This window comes from Ochotona curzoniae, unplaced genomic scaffold (assembly GCF_017591425.1).
Source record: "Ochotona curzoniae isolate NIBS_2020 unplaced genomic scaffold, NIBS_Ocur_1.0 scaffold_4701, whole genome shotgun sequence".
Lineage (NCBI taxonomy): Eukaryota > Metazoa > Chordata > Mammalia > Lagomorpha > Ochotonidae > Ochotona > Ochotona curzoniae.
Window position 1 is genome coordinate 35,471,750 of NW_024467122.1, and position 18,423 is coordinate 35,490,172.

Sequence of the window (18,423 nt, forward strand, 5' to 3'; positions counted from 1 at the left end):
GATGTGTAATTCAAAGAAATTTCTTTTTCCCTTTACTTTTTTCTTGCTTTTTCATTCTATACAATCACTTAAAAGAATATAACTTTTGTTTTCTTCTATGACAGTACTAAATAGCTGATGACATAAAGGTAAAGTATAGGGAATTATCAGAGCAGATAATATCCCTGCTATATATGTTATTATTTAAATGATAGTACACAGTCATTTATCTTCTATCTTTCATGTTCTCTGGGATAGGGTGGGTATCCTTCTGCTTCCAAAGGCAATTTGCATATTTCTAATATCATCCATGAGCAATACAGAGTTATCCACTTAAAAATTAACCTGTTATATAGTTGTTGAGTTTTAGGTCATGTTTGTGATATACTTGGTAGAGCCAGAGCAAACTATTCTGTGGCCTTATACATTCTGCAGGCTGCACATTTCTCCTCTCTGGTAGAAAATGTCTAAACATGCATTTATTCATTCACTTCCTGGTTATTTATGCAGCATTTATTATGCTTAAGATGTCTTTCTAGATAACATTCTGAGAAATGAAGAAGCACTTTTGCTGTATGGAAATCATTGTTGGTCAGAAAAGATGTATATTCACAACATATTCACATATAGCGATAAGGTTTAAAAAACCCCTTAAGAGTGTTTGATGATATGAGCTATTTGTACTCTGATGTTTATAGCAATTCAACTCACAATCACTAGAATATAGAATCAACCCAGATGGCCATCAAATGATGACATAATAAACTGTGATCTGGCAAGATCGCTTAACTGATTAGTTCTCAGCCTGCAAGTACAAGCATCCCATATCTGGACAGGTTTGTATCCTGGCTGCTCCACTTCCCAACCAGCTGCTTGCTTATGGCCTGGGAAAGCAGTGAAGGACAGCACAAGGCCTTAGAATCCTACATGTACGTAGAAAACCCAGAAGAAGCTCCTCGCTACATAACAGCCTTCTCTGGCCACTGTGACTATTTGAAGCGTGACCTAGTAGATGGAAGATCTTCCTCTTTGTCTCTCCTTTTTCCCTGTGTATCTGCCTTTACAATAGATAGATTAAAAAACATGAAATTGCGGTTTGGAGATGGCTTGGTGCTACACAGCAAGCTAAACCTCTGCCTGTTGTGCCAGCATCTCATAAGGTCACTGGCTCTAGTCACAGCTGCTCCACTTTCAATCCTTCTCCTTGCTGATGGTTTAGGAAAGCAGCAGAGTATGGACCAGGGCCCTGGGCTCCAGCATCCATGTTGCAGACCCGTTGCTCTCATTTTCAGACCAGCCCAGCTCTGACCTTTGTGGCTATTTGGGAAGTAAACCAACTGTTGGAAGATCTCTGATTCTCTCTTTCTCTGTGCAACTCTTCCAAGTACAATAATCATATCTTTAAAAAAAAAGATAGAGTCCACTATGGTGGAATACTGCTCAACTGTAAAAAAAAGAACAAAAGACATTCTGTCTTTTACAACAAAATAGACACAACTGGAGACCATTAATGCTTAGATAATGAGCCAATCCTAATGCAGAAAATTTGTTTTCCTTGATCTTGGGGAACTAATATGCAAAAAAGTAATGTATGTGAGCAAAATCTAATTTTTTGACATTGAATTATTATTTAAAGTCTTGTCCATACTCTTGAGGGACTTTTTTTTTTTACTTACTACATGTTGAAGTTTTTACTAGTAGAGGATTAAGCATGTGAATTTAAAGTAAATTGAGCACATGTCATTGTAAGAATTGAAAGAAAAAAGAAGGAGGAATCAGGGTAGGAGTGAGAGAGGTATGAAACTAAATTTTTCTTTTGATCAGTAAAACAGTTTAAAATGAGTCACTAGTAAGATTTTGGCTTGATGAAGTCAAAAACAGCTCTCTAAGGAAGTTAAAATAAAGCTGAAGTCAAAGATTAACAAGATATTACATTGAATTAAGACAGAAAAAATATTCTGGTAGAAGATATTCATTAAATATGCTGGCAAAGATAAGGTTTAAATGGGTTTACTGTCGACATATAATGGTAAACAGAACAGTTGATTGTATGAATACTGCAAGTCTCTGCATTAATTTTTTACTTGAAATTATTAAATTGGCTCTGTGAAAGAGATGAGATTGAGTGACATTCGTTCTTTACAGTAAAAATTCTTTCAAATGGTAGAAATAGTCTACAAAAACTTAATAGTTGAATTTCCTCCAGTGTGTTTTACCAGCTTGTTTCCTGGTTCCTTTTTTAAAAATAAGTTTAACACCCAACTCCTCATTTGTGATCAATATAAACTGCTTTTCTCAAAGATATTAAATTCTTTAAAGGTCCCATTTAGAGCAGGCATTCTTGGCTCCAAGGACAACCTCTAAAGGGAAAGGGTGCTGTACCCTCTAAGAGACCTCTCGACCAGTCAGAATGCTCATTATCAGTCCAATTATCCCTTGATAATTGGCCTGCCTGTGGGAATAATAGGCTGGGATGATTTAACTCAGTGCTGACATATTCACAGCATCCTACACACCACATTCTAAACTTCTTAACTTTTCCTTAAATACTGGAAGACTCTGATTCTAGCTGTTTGCATACTTTATTTGCTCAACATTTAGCTCCCTGTGAATACTGAAGAGGCACTCTGCAGAGACCAAACGAGTATTCTTTGTTCGCTCTAAACTTTGCAGAGTTGCTGATCTTAAATAACGGAGAGCCTTCTTACTTTGTCTGTGTGCAATGTTATCCAGAGAAATAAGTCTCGCTTCTTGGACTCTGTGAGATTTACTCATAGCCTAACACTCTTAGAATGGAGTTGCTTGGCTTGTTACTGCTCACCAGCATTTCAACACTTCTAGATGTCTGGCTGATGTCCAAATGAGTCCAGGGATTGGCCAAGGAGAGCTATAGTGGTGGGATTTTTCTGAGGATAGGGTATTTGCTTTTGTGTGCTTCTTGAAATAATTAGGTTGAGTTAGGTTTATGCTCCTGGTATAGTGCTAAAGTTTACAATGTGAGGTTCAAATATCCGAATTTTTAGATGTATGTGAAACTAGAAACTTGTTAGCAAGCTGAGAGTGTTTGCATTCTAGATGTCTTGCATTTTTTAAAAAAGCTGTATATATTTATCTGTTTAATAAATAGTTTTCACACTGACCAGAAACCAAGTGGGGAAACTGTATGCACTAACCCTTTAACACTTGGCTCCTTTGTATCATGACCCAGCCCATTATTAGATAATGAAAGAGTGTATGAGAAAGTGGGAGATTATTTATGATGGAAACAAAATGAAACTAATGGGACAAGATTTGAAAGCTGTGATGCATGAAAGGTGCTATGCAGGCAGCTCTGGCACCATGACAAACAGAGATAAAGACTCAGTGGGAAGCAGCAGTGTGAACATGACTATGAAGAAGAAAGAATGGATTTCCTGAATGAATCCTTGCCATCTGGTGTTTGTTTAATACACAATGAAGGTCAAATGGCTACTGATCCCTTTTTCTATAGTCCAGTGACTACAAGAATGAGAGGAATCAATGAGTTTATCAATATGTCTAGAATTGACTCACCATATGATCTGATTGAGTCAATAAAATTCAAATAAATTGTCTTTACTCTTTCAACTGTGGTTTGGATCCATGACTAGAAGTTTATATTTTCTTTAGCCAGCTGGCTGGATCAAATTTGATGGACACTTCATGTCACGAAGCATTTAATTTTGTCTGCAAGCATTAATACAAAAGGTCAGGTGGAAAGTCTTTCATATGGCTGAATCATCTCCTGTCTTCAAATACATCTGCTAGTGATTTACTTCTGTTGAATGGCATTGAATTAATTTTTTTTACTGAGCCCTTTCTATATAAGAGATTAATTACATACTCATTTTACACAGTTATTTTTAGGGGACATGTTAACTTTTGGTGACATACATTTATTAATATTAGATACACACAGCAACTACTTCTGTTAAGTCAGAAATAAATGAATCACCTAAGTTTACATAACATTCTCTTTCCAATCCAAGAATGTTTTTCCACATTATGAACCTAGAACTGTTACCTTCTTCTGCTAAAGTTGTAGGGTTTCTGTGGAGTTCTTTTCTAAAGACTAATATAAAAAGATACATTTCTCACATTAATATTTCTCAGCTGCCATGAACATAGGGATAGGAGAAACCAAAAATAGAGGAACCAGCTGTGGGAGGCTGCATTTTTTTTTAGGACAGCTCAGAAAAGCCTTTCAAATTCATTTCTTAAGGAGTGTGTTTAAGCAAATACTGTTTTGCGTGTTATGTTTTAGAAGCTGATGTACACTCCGCTGTCACATAGTATTATGACTGTTGTAGAGGTATTAGAGTTACTCAGGCTGTCTCAGGGCTAGATCTGTTTAGTATTCTTTATCTTCTCTTTTGGAATAGATCCTTTACTGAAACTACATGATTAAAATTGAGAGTGAAGTGATTATGAAAAAAAAATCTCTCTTCCAAAATAGATTCAATTCGTTTTATTCTAGATGCCACACAGTTTATTGATGTTTTGACTTTTTCCTCGCAGAATATCAAAGAATCACTTACTCTTCCTGACTATGAAAAGGAAAAAATAAATTTACCTATCATTCTGGTGTAAAGAGACACCATACTCAATACTTTATTTACTTTAATTTTTTAAATCTATTTTTTTCTACATTAGAAATATGTAAATATAAACAGCATTTTATGACTTGGTATATTTTGATTAACATTTTGACCAAAATGTCTAAAAAAGCCTTCTATGACACATTGAAAAACACAGGTAGACTTTCTCCTCCCTCCTTTCTATTGCTGTGGTGTTTGTTTTTTTAAATTTTACTCACAACCTATAAAACCTTAGAAAACAAAAACCTATGTGTTATATATCTTATGAAAAACAGGAGACTCGAGGTTAAACCTACAGCTTTTAATGCAGCTATATGCTCATCTGAAAGTGTTTCTTATACCAGGTAGAATTATGTAACCCGTAAGAATCCTTGAAGCTTCAGGGCACTAATGTTCTCTTTGGCCAATGGATCAAGTGATTAATGGTTGGACATGTCCTTTCCTAATGTGTAATGTCAGTGAAGTTGTATGGTCCACTGTGGATATATGCTGACCCTCATTTTGTATTTAAGTAATTTAAAGGCTCAAGTACATTTGCCAGGCCACAAAGATCTTTTGTACCAAGTGCTACCCACATGGGCTAACAGGCCAATGGGGCTACAGGTGCTCTGGTTATATTTTAGGTTACTGGGAAGGGAGGATGCACAGCAGGAGGAGGGAAATCCCTACACCTACAAAACAATAGAAACAGGGGAAAAAACTCAAAAAAAGAAAGATAACTGGATTTGCAAATCCCAAATATAGAAATGATTTTGGGGTTCATTGCCTTCGTTTTCCTCAAGATGAAAAGTGCAAAAGAAATGTCAAAATGTGATTACTGTCACTAAATTTCCTGCTATCAATCAATAGCCTTATCTGTTATGACTCATTTATTCAGAAGTTGGTATAGAACTACAAAAGTTCTACATTCAAACTTTGTATATAAAGAAAAAGTAAATTCAAGATTTATTCATCATGCATAGATTTCATTTATAATTCTTTAAAAATCTGTGAATTTTAAATGTATGGCTATTTTCTTTTCTTTTTTAGAAAAAATAATATGTGGGTACATATTGTTTTAACATATGGATGTTGAGATTATGCAAATATGTGGTAATTCTAAGTATAGGAAATCATTATTATAGCTCTACTATGCTTGCTTTTCATATTTTAGGATGTGATTCATTAGATAAAAATATGCTTCTTCATCTCTTTTTCAGGTCTCCTTTCATTTGAGTAGTAAAGATTGACAAAAAATTACTCCCCAAAGAAAAATATTCATCCTAGCTAAAATATTTGCCTGCATCAATGGATTCTAGAAATTCCCTGTACCTACAAATGGCATAATCTCTTAGTCACATTAACTAAGAATACCTCATTTTCAGATTTGTGTTGTCATTTCTTTGAGTGGTCCTGGTTCCTACCATGAAATTAGATCATTTCTCGGTCTTCAGAGCACTGAAACTTTCATAGGTTCCCACAAATTCTAATAAAAGAAAAGGTAGTTGACATCTTATGAAGTTCAGCTTCATTAAATTTGATACTTGTTTCTTGAAGCTCACCATGTCAACATATTTGGAGCTTATGGATTATCAAAATTTTACATGAGTCACAAAGATTATCATTTCTGCTTTATGATATCATTAGTATTGGTGGCCTGTACTCTATCTCTCTCTATGAAGTATACTTTACCTAAGATTAAATTTTTCTCGGAAAGCTTCCAGGTAAGATAAAAGAGAAATGTGTTTTGCAGATTATAATATAATTGTATTTTGTCCCTGAACTACGCCTAATGGCTGGGAGTTCCATGATTTTTCTTCCTGGAGGAAATTACCTATATGTAAACTGATTCTTTATGGCGGTTGCTGAGGATTTTTAAGTTAGGAAAGGAAGAAATTGCAGGGACTATTGATTAGGGCCAATGTGATAAATGCTAGATTGTACTCATGGAGAGAGCAAAATATCAACCAATCATTTTACACTGGATAAATATGGACTCTAACTTACTTACAATTTGTTATTCTCATCTAATATAGCAATGAGGAAATCTTAATCCATTTCTTTCACATGTAGGGAGCATAATGGTCTTCAGGAGTATTTGATAACCTTACGTTTTAAAGATAATTTCAATAAAATCAATACATCTACGGGAAAATCAAATCTATTTTTGAAATGCCTATTTTGAAAAATTATAGGTCCAGTGCAATTCAAATAATATTTAACTTTTTAAAAAAAAGATTTATTTTTATTGGAAAGGTGGATATACAGGAGGAGAGACAGAGAGGAAAATCTTCCATCTGATGGTTCACTCCCCAAGCGGCCGCAACAGCCGAAGCTGAGCCAATCCAAAGCCAGGAGCCAGGAGCCCTTCCAGGTCTCCCACGCGAGTGCAGGGTCCCAAGGCTTTGAGCCATCCTCGACAGCTTTCCCAGGCCACAGGCAGGGAGCTGTATGGGAAGTGGGGCTGCCGGGATTAGAACTGTGCGCATATGGGATCCCAGCGCATGCAAGGTGAAGACTTTAACCACTACTTTATTGCGCCAAACCCAGAAATAATATTTAACTTTTGACTTCTGGCAAAAATTGTCGTGCCAAGGTAAACAATAAACAGATTAAATATATTTGTGGTATTCAAAGGTATTATGATATTTTATAAACTGTACATGATAAATTAAGAACAGGGTGAACAATGTAACCTTTCTGAAAATATTTGCTTCTGTGTCTGGAAAGAATATTCTCAGTTTCCTTGTCACAAAGTATGGATGGTAAATTTCCTTTCAGATTGAGATAAATAGATTTTTCTTTGGAAATAGAGATACATAACATTTTATAAAAACTTTGCATATGTGCATATCAGCACCTCAAAGACTGTATTTTTTGTTTCCCCAAAGAGGGTCTAACTAATGGGCAAGCAGCAAAACAATCAAATGGAAATCCTAGCAGCACAAAGGGTTTGAGAAGGAAGATGACCAGGGAGGATCAGATCATTAACTCTAAGAAGTTAGGTTCAGTGCTTTTATTGGGGGATTAGGAGGATAAAATAAGGTCATTTATCTTCTATAGAAGATGACAGAAGGGTCAAGAACTAAGAACCATGGATAGGAAAAATACAAAGAAAGGACATGGTGCTACTCTTCATTTCCTGTTAGCTGACACAGGTCACAATGATGGTACTTTCTGAACTTTGAAGTGATGATATTCCCTTACCGAAACTGAATTCCCAAAGTCACATGCACTGAACGCCCTATAAGAATGAGAGACATTTCAGAACAGACTTCTGAGGCACAAAGGTCCTTGACATTATACTGAAAATTTCTCAGATTAACTAAGTAGAATTGAACTACGCTTGATTATCCAATAGGCCAAAATTATGTTAAGTGATACAGTCAGTTTAATGACAAATTTTAAGGCTTTAGTCTCTCATACTGAATGTCATAGGGCATCTATTGCACATAATAATAACATTTTAAAAAATTCTCAGTCCACAGTATCTATATGCTTAAATTTGGTTATAAATCAGCCTTTTCAAATCTATGTAAAATATCACAAGTGTGATTTTTGTCACTTTCTTTTGATAAACACTTTTTAAAAAGTTCCAAGTAAGCATAGAATTCAAATCAGAATGATGCTTTTAAGAGTATAGTCTATGTGGTTCAGACAAGTTCTTATTTTATTCTAATCATTGCTTCTCTTAGTCTTTAATGCCTGCTTTAAATTTTAAGAAAATCTGTCCACGGAGAAATCTGCTGTTATTCTGAATTCTTAATGAAATATTTTGTTGTTTTATCATTTAATTTTAGTTATTATCATACAATAAGTGTGACAATCATAATACGATGTATATATTAATATAGATACAGCTACAGATAGCACTATCCTATCACCTTTTTTATTTTGAGATACTAAGGTTTGTAGTTTCTGATTTGAATTAAAATATTGTGAGAACCATGTGGCATTGATTGCATGTCAATCAAGGACACTGGTCAATTCACATATTTGGAGGCACATAGTTTTTACGAATAACAATGTGATATAATTTCTGTATTTCTTTACTGCCTTTTTCCATATTATAGAATACATACTGAGATACCAAAAATTATCCACTTATAAGAATTTTTTGGTATGAAAAATTTTGGAAATCCACAGAACTGTAGGAATTACTTTTCTCAGAAAGTTAGAATGGGAGGGAAAATGAGGTTAGTAATTGCATACATCTTTGAATTTCAATTCCATCTACAATTATGCATCAGCTTTCTTACCTGACTGGTTCCAAGCCATGCAAATGCATTAATATAGTTTGTCATTTTTCACTCCGAGGACTTCATTTTTAGAAACAAACCCAAATGCAATTCTCCTTTGATTGAGTGACTAAGGCAGTGACTTTTCCATGGTATACTGTGGAGGAGAAAAAAATATCGATGAGTCATAGAAAGTTTTGATGAAAGCACAGATTTTATTCCATTTGGTGACTCATTTGTGACTTTTCCTTCTCTTACCCTGCTTGAAATGTTTCATTTCCCCCTCACTCAAAACAAGGAGAGCAGGGACTGAAAGATTATGAATTTCTTCTTATTTTTTTTAAGCGAGGAGTTAATTACTCTACAAGGGAGGTTTGTCCCATGAGGTCACATTATATTTTTAAATTTTTCCTTCTTTAAGTAATGAAGCTAAAATAAATACCAAGCCTCAACTCTAGGTGCTTCCAAAGATATGAGGGAGATTGAATGCACAAAGCAGATCACAGTCTCTTTTCCTGAAGTAACTGGAGCTGGTTTCACTGTACAAACCAATGCCTCATCTTTCCTCAATGGATTGATGGCCCCCCCGCCTCATTGGCTAAGTTGTCTCTGTAGATATGTGTGTGTGTGTGTGCGCGCGTGGTAATGGGGTGAAAAACTTGCAATCATTTGATTCAGATCAATGAATACAGTCTTTCTATTTTGACACACTTGCCATATTTTGAAAAACATGTTATCTACCTTACAGTCTATGGTCTAATTCTCTCTTTTCCCAATAAAGTTTAACCTGTTAATAGGTAATACATAAAATAGAGTTTCCGTACTCTGAGAAATAACAGCTTGCACAACCATGGTGGGCACATTTTTGATTTTATGTCACATGGCATGATTATAAGATGAAAATATTGTATTTAAGAATGTCAAAGGGGAAATGTACTTGTCAAGCATTAATATTCTCCAAAGGATTGTGAAGCTGTCTTTTGCATTACAGATGATATAAATAGGAAAATGATAAAATTGCCCCTGCTTAGTTGTCAGGTCATGCTAACAACTACAAAACATCTTAATCCAAGAAAGTCAGATGTGTGCATTTAAAACTCGTAATTTCTTCCTCCTATCGTGTGATAAATATACCAAATACCTTCTCCATTTTGTAAAAATAATGTATCTCTCTGGAATATTACTAAAAAGCAGACAGAAAAAATTGCTAGTATCCTTAGAGGTCAAATATGTTCTAAAGAAACACGAATAACTAAGGGGAATGTAAGTTAAAAGAGTGAGGTTTATTTGTATTTGTTATACAATAGTGTTGTTTAATCATAATTGCTGCTATAAGTTGCAAAAACACTGAATAGCAAGATTTTGAGTGACAGAGAATGTAGCTTCTGGTAATAGATACAGAAATATGTAAATCAGCTAAACTCAACTGTATGCTAATTGGCGCACACAGTTCTCATTTAACCAACAGTGAGCTTTTCCACAAGTATCTGGGAATCAAATGGGTGACTGTGTAGGTGTAAATGCATTTCTAAATTAATTTTCCAATAATAGACAATTTCTAACAAACAGAAACTTGGAAAAATAAACAAGCATAAGGGCCGATGGATATTTTGCATGTGATTTTAATAAGTATGATGTTTTTTGTGTTTAGCTGCTGTGGAATTTCATCAACCACACAAAGCATAACAAAGGCAAACTTTGACTAAGGTTTCCTATAAACGATTATTTCGTGTCACTACAATTAATTCATTTTCTATTGAGTTCATTGCTCCAATAGCAAAACATGTACTGTGTGTAAATATTTTATAAAAGGACCTTTTCTTACTGAGTCACTCCCAGTTCCATCAGTATCATATGTGCTTTTACTCTAGACTTACTAGTTTTATTAATATACTCACATATATTTATTTTTCCAGTGTTTTATTACAAAAGGTTGATCTCCATAATTGGCTAATACTTAGAATAAAGTAGCAAATAATAAGTAGCATTATGATTCGTCCATTCATATTTACATTTTATACATAAAATCATGGAACTTACAGGATTTTTAAGCATGTTTTGAAAAAAAACCTCTAAATTATAAGAAAACTGCAATTGCAATTAAGCAGCATGTCCATTGTTGCGTAATTAGAGCTTTAAAAATTGAGATAACAAATATTTTGCTTTTTTTTTAACCTTTCTGGGACATATGGAATACTAAAATTAAATTAGAAGCAAAGTTTTGATATGAAAATCTAATGCTGTTTCCAAGATGAGATACTATATAATCATCAGACATAATGCACACAGACTTTTCTCTCAGTTGCTTTCTCAATTTGTCTTTTTTAAAAATTCCAACTTCTAGGGCACCACAGATGTATGAGAACGCATAAATTCATCAAGTGCATGTACTAATGCCTTAATTATCTATTATAAACTTTCAATAATAAGATGTTCCTTCAAAACACATACCAGTTTAAAGCTGTAAAGAAATCAGTAATCGCAAGTGTAAATATGTAAATTTGCAAGCTCCTTTTTTTAGTGAACTCTTCCTGGAAAGTTCTAAGCCTTTTCATGTTTTCATGCACAGGGCAGAATTCAGAGAATATCAAAACAGCACTGAAAACTGGAATTGTTGAAAATTACTTGTGAGTTAAAAAAAAAAACCACAAGAGCTATTTACAAGGTTACAATTGTTTAAGTATTCCATGTCTCATCCCTTTTTCATAATTTTTATTGCTAGTGTTGAAGAAGATTCTGTGTTGGTATGTTCAGTAATTAAGGCCAATTTCTTACACAAACCGCTTTAGAAATTACAAGAATGCTGCTCCTGCATTAAAGCTATTGATAGTCATTTGTCAATATATATTTTCAGTCACATATAAGATCACTGAAATATCAGTCTTGTGAATAAGCGTACTAATAAATGTAAACCTTGCTTAAATATAATGGAAAAAGTCTTCACTTGTAGATACACTGTAGACACAAACAAGGACTTGGTAAATTAGTGATAATTAACAACTATCGATGCTTGTATCCTGCACAAATTTGAAAGCTTCAACTGATTCTTAAATGACACTTGCATTGTGACAAGTGGACTAAAGAATGTATTTACTTACAAATTGCTTAAATATCAAGGGCAAACTGGCTGGCAGATGACACAACAGATGTTAATTTCAGGCCTCCCTTCTCCTTTCCAACCCAGAATTTTCACAGCCATTGGAGGTCTCAGGGTGCTGGAATAGATCAATCAGTAGGTGTACCCCATCTCTAACATTCGGATGTAGATTGTTTCTTGTGGTAGAAGTAATTTTTAACAAGAATCTTAAAGTGTGCATTTGTAAAAAAAAAAAAATACAGAATGGAGATAGTGTTTCATTTTGGGTGGGTGTGTGAAGATGATGGGTGCTACGGATTTTAACGCTGCTGAATATATGACATTTCCCAGCAAGTATAAAATATTGGCACTTTAAATAATCTTCTCAGGTTAAGTCTGACAACATAGGCTCTTTGCTTACACAAATATTTTTAAAAGAGGGTAATTAGTGACCGGTGGCTAAGAAGACCTCTGTCTTCAGAGGTTATGCCTAAGCCTCTTGAAGATTCTTCGTGTAAACAATTCAGACCACATCACTCATTATCCCTCCTTTGTTTACTTGGAAAGAGGTTCAAACTATTTAATGAGAGGATTACCCATTCTTCAACTCCATTGAACAACATTAATTGATATTTTCCTGTTCCAGGTGCCACCACTTGCATTTGGGTTCCACTCTTCTATTGTTACTTATATTGGGATCAATAGAGCAAAGTTGCTTAAAGGTTATCCAAATTTCACAGCTTAACATGACTCAAACTAATTGTGACTTTTCTTAGTAATAGAATTTGAGTTCCAAGGGCTGTAAGCTTGTTGTACAAAGAGACTATGTTTTAAATGTGCTTGTCAGAATAGAAAGTATAACCGAAATCTGGATATTTTGGACAATTTTGCTAACTATACTATAGATGAAATAGAGCACCTTCTCAAAATAAAATTTTAGAGCATAGAGCCAAAATTTCATGAAAACCTAAAAGGGATGTATTTTCCCACTAAAATATATATAGAATATTTTGAAACATAATTTCAATATCTTACCATCTTCATGGGAACACAATATAAAAAACAAGACTCCCACCATTTTGAGATACAATTCTGTGATAGAAATCTTTACAAAAATTTTCCCCAAAAATGTGTGTATTATGGACATATGGCTGCATATTTGGATAACACCATTTGCATTTTTCAAACTTGCATTTTTTTAAGCACTAGCTTGGCTTTTGCTGTCAGAATGGCAAACTGCTAGTGTGTTCATCTAAAATTCCTAGTTTAACTCTTTGTCACTTTAACATTTTATGTAACGCTAATATGTTCACCTTTTCTTTAAAAAATAACAGTGTGTTGGAGGCAGTAAAATAAGAAAGACTTTCAAACCAAAAGTTTAATAATAGGAGAGGTATCACATAGTGTGAAAAAAGTTTCAAAATCTGATCTTTAAAAAAAATGCTTTTGGAAATTACTGGAGAAGAGAGGAGTGTTGAAATGGCTTTATTTCAGATTAATTCCCTGGAAGGATTTTGTGATTTTTGTATTTTTAGATAATTATTTTGCTAACACAATTTTGGTTTCTGAGCATTCAAACATGACACACTGCAATATTGAGCACTAGAAAAGGAGACTATGATGAAAAAAAACAAAGATAACAACAACCCCGTCATCAGCAATTTATTTAGATTATACTTTTCCAGGGAAATGAGATTTCTTTAGCTGCTGACTTTCCAATACACATCTTCATGTTTCTCTGGAATGCATTTACTGTTAATGAGGAGACATATTGTGCACATGGCTTTGGTATACCATTTTAAGAAATGCTTAGTCCAACATTGATTTGCACAAAAACAATCATATGTAAGGGAATCTAGTAGCCCTTATGGTCAAATAATTCACATTTCTTATACAGTGTATGTATATATATTATGCTGTCTGAAAACATGGTTTGTCATAAATTGTTTAAAATAAATTAGGGTGCCAAACTGACATTTAATTCCTGATAACCATTCTAAAGGTCCATATTACAACTTCAATGTATGTTAAAATATGTAGTATTTTAAATTTTACAATATTGTGCATATATTTGGACATATTGCAGACATATTTGGACATATTGTCGACATATTTGGAATATTTCAGTTTTTCTTTTAATTGACATACTATATGGCTACTTATATTCCCAAGTCACTTCAATCTGCTTCTTTCAAATTGTGTTTTTGCAATGTGTTTAACTAATTATTACTTATTTATTAGTTATAGCAGAAGTATTTAATTAATTAGCATCTGATGCAAAGATAAAAGTAAATATCACACAGTAATTATGCTATTGAATAGGTACAAAACTTATTGGTACTAATGCTGGAAAATGCAATTAACCTTATTGATTTAGTTGAGTACATCAAAATAACATAGTAGAAAACACTTTAGCATAAAGCATTATAATATGACAACTGTGCAAGTTAATTCAGCCTTCAAAACTTACATGCAAAACCCCAACATTAAAAGTATTGATTCTTTCAAATCGTCTTCATTCAGTAAATATGACTTTATTACTCAAAGTCAGGTAATTAAATCAGAAGAGGTGATCTGACAGTCTTGCTTTGAAGCAGGCACATGGAGGAACGATATAACAATGACAGCTGATCTGAGTGTTACATAATCTGTGTTAAATGAAGAAGTACCGAAACTGCACAAGAGATCATCTACCCATTCTTTCAAATATCAAGGTTGCATTGACAGTCAACTGTCACAGGCCAGCTGGCTCTTAGAACTAATTTAAAATTTTTCAAAAAGTATCTAATGAAATCTGTTTAAGGTTTATGAAAACATTCAATATTTGACATGTGTGCTATTTAATACTTGACACCAGATAAACAAAGGTGAGATATAGAAGGTTCTAGATCATAGAATAAGTCCAAGTTTTAAGGGCATTAGGATACATTGCTATGTATTTGTAGCCAATTAAAAACCTATATTAGGATCATAACAGAACTGCAGAGCACATATAAACTTCCAGTTGTTTCACAGCTCAGGAGATCTTCATCCATTTTAACATTGTTGTAAAGCAATACAAAAGCATGAACTACAATTAGAAGATGATACAATTATGATCACATTCTCATTATGTATTTAAAAACTGAATGTACTCAATCCAGCTATTAAAAAGGCATAACTTAAACAGAAGGAACACAAGACTTAAACAAAGCAGAAGACAGCTGTCCAGAAATTACCAATTGCTAAAGCACACAGATTGTGATTAAATTTTAATGTGGCTTTTAAGAAAAGATTTTCCTTATCAGAGAAAAAATACAGAGAAAATATTGTTATTGATTTCATCATTTTAGATGTAACTGATCCTTTAAGTAATTTTTATTGCTTTTGGTATAAGTTTTTAAAAAGTGAGTGCTTATATTGGCCAAATCATTGAAGGGTATGTTCATTTAAGATTGTGAGGCAAATGCATAAATTGTGCTCCAGTGCACTCAAAGTCACATCTGTTGAAAACAAAACACAGAATTCTATTCATTGAATAAAAATAAAACACAGCTCTAGCTGGAGAGTCAAATCATGTAAATTAAATGGCTTTGAAAATGATATTTTTATTGATTTTTTGGCAAGAACCCAACATTTGGAATTAAAATATATTGATTACCTTTTAAGTCATCTAAAATAATGGTTAGGCAAATGTACCCCATGGATCATCAAATGAGCTTTAGAAGCAGGGAATTGCAAAAGGAATTTTTTTTCATGGAAAATAGAATTTTATCTGTAATATTATCTGTAAAGATGCATATGATTTTACCCATGTAATTAATTATTAAATTGATAACCATAGAAATAATTCTTCACTTTCTAGGAGAATAAAAACTATTTAATGAAAAGTAAGAGCTGCTAAGATCAACAATTAAACAATTTTTGTTTGATGTCTTGGAAATTACTTAATACCTGTATGAATAAAATATAAAACTATATTTATAAATATAAATAAATATAAAATTTATTTTAACCCAACATACATGTGTATATTTAATTATATAATAATTGTTATTTAATAAATGTATCCTGAATGTTGATTTAGTGGCAGACATTAAACTAGGCAATCTTATGTGTTTATGCATACATATTGGTACATACTGCAAAAATAAGCATATATGAAATACCAATTAAGACTATTTTTGAATGGGTATTAACAGGCAGTTTTTTAACTGACTAATGTGAAATTAAACAAGCCATGAAAATAATGCAGCCTCTTTTGAAAAGCCTCTGAGTATTCTTGTTTTCAGAAACAGAAGTCATATCTTATAAACCAAAAGAGTTTTAGTGTAGCAAAAACTCAGGGTACAAATTTTAATAGCTTTCAGACCTTCTATTATTAAAGACTTACTTACATTTTTAACTCCATTTGGACTTACAGATATTATAAAATTAATCTAAATGAATTACATTAGCAGTAATAAAATGGTGACTGGTAACACATAACAGCCAAGCAAATAAAATTATTCTCATAGATACCAAAAAAGCAGAATACACAGAGAGATGTGGATACAGATATATCAGAAAATTGACTCTAAATTGTGTGACATGCAGATTAATGATTAATAGGTGAGTCAATACTTACATTTTCATTTGTGTAAGCAGTAATGGTACACAAATCACACAATTTTGTACTGGTATACATGGAGTTAGGAGAAAACTCCTTTAAAACAGCAGACATGTTGGTTTATCCCTAAAGTTAGTATTTTCTGAATATTTCAAGGTCATTAGGATTAAAAATTTCTGGGAAATTAGGTGAATTTTGGCTTTCAAATCAATCATTTTGCTGACTGACTTAGACCAATGGAGTCATATAAATACTCAATATTCCAACAAAGACCATCATCAAAAATCCATCTGTTGGACATGAGCACTGGGCCTATGAGTTAAAATGCCTCATTTGGTATACTAACATTCCATTTGATTGTTACCAAGTTCTAGCTGTAGCTTTGCTTCCAGCTCTATCTTCCTGCTGTGAGCACTCTGGGAGGCAACCAGGGATGGTTCAGCAGTTGGTCCCTGTTATTCATGTGGCAGACTTTGAGTTTCCAGTTTCAGCCTGTCCCAATCATGGCTGTTGTGAACATTTGAGAGGTCCACTACTGGATGGAATAGTTGTTTCTCTGTGTCCTGAATTTCTTCATATCAAATAAAAAATCTACTTCTTGGTCATTGTATTATTGTGGGTATGTTGGGGGAAGTGGTGATGATAGAGAAGAAATGGAACTGAGTACAATCCTGACAATATCTTGAAAGAAAAGGAGATTTTGTTTAAATTTTACCAACAGTTACTTACTTAGGTAATTATTATTTGGAATATTAGGTATTTTGGATTTTTTTGTGTGTGATTGTGATATAGCACACATCAACATTTAGTCCTTCACATAATGAAATTATTTTCACTGTAACTGCAGAAACTTCAAATTTTTCATGTCATATATGTTAGTGCAGTTGGGGACATTTATCTTAAGACTAACATTCTTGAGCAACGTTTGAATCTTAAATTTCAGAGATTTCACCATATTGATTAGAAAATTGAAGTTTATTTTTTAAAACCTCTTTGTGAATTAAACAATTTACCCCATATTATAAAATCTTCCTAGTCGAGCACTACCTGCATATGTTACCTAGAGGAATATGCAATGATCTTTTTAAAAATATTTATATGAAGAGTATAGATTTGATGTATATAACATAGATAACAATTCTAAAATAACCTTATTACCCTTTCTTCCTTCCATGTTCCCCTGCTTCCTTCCTTCCTTTTTATTGTTTAATTGTTGCCAAAAATAATTTCAGTCCACAATGCTCAGGATCATTAGCCATCAGGAAAATTCAAATAAAAACCACAATGAGGTTTTACCTCACCTCCGTTAGAAAGGCTATCCTTCAAAAATTAGTAATCATCATCATAATAATAAATGCTGAAGGTTTGGGGAAAATGGTTCCATTAACTGTCGTTGGAAATGTAAACTGATGCAACCAATCCTTAGAAGCCATCCCACTCCCAGGAATTTGCCCAACAAAAATCTTCAATAATCTTAGTTAAAAAAAAAACTTTATTCATCGATCCACAGGCTGTATGTATGTTCATGGAGTCAAACACTTTATGAAGACTGAGGAAGTCATTATATCCCTAGGGGACAGTGCCAACTACTTGGCAGTGGCCAACCAACTCATGTTTCACATGCTGTACCCATTATTTTTTTTTCAAATTACATGGCTATTTTACTTGTGAACTCAGAAAATAAAATTTAAGTTTCTACATTTTCATCACACATGCTGTCCTCTTTCTATCTTACTATCTTTTCCAAACATGATTTATGATAAAAGTTTGTATTTCTATACCATTCTTTAAACTTGGGGCTATATTTCTCTCTTCCCCACAGGTATGCATAATTTATTCCTTTGACTTTGCTCATGTGAGGGAATCATTTCTATCATTATTTTAATTAAGCTTCAGTCATACTTTCCTTTGGTTTAATTAAAATGACATATTGTTAATAGTAGCTAC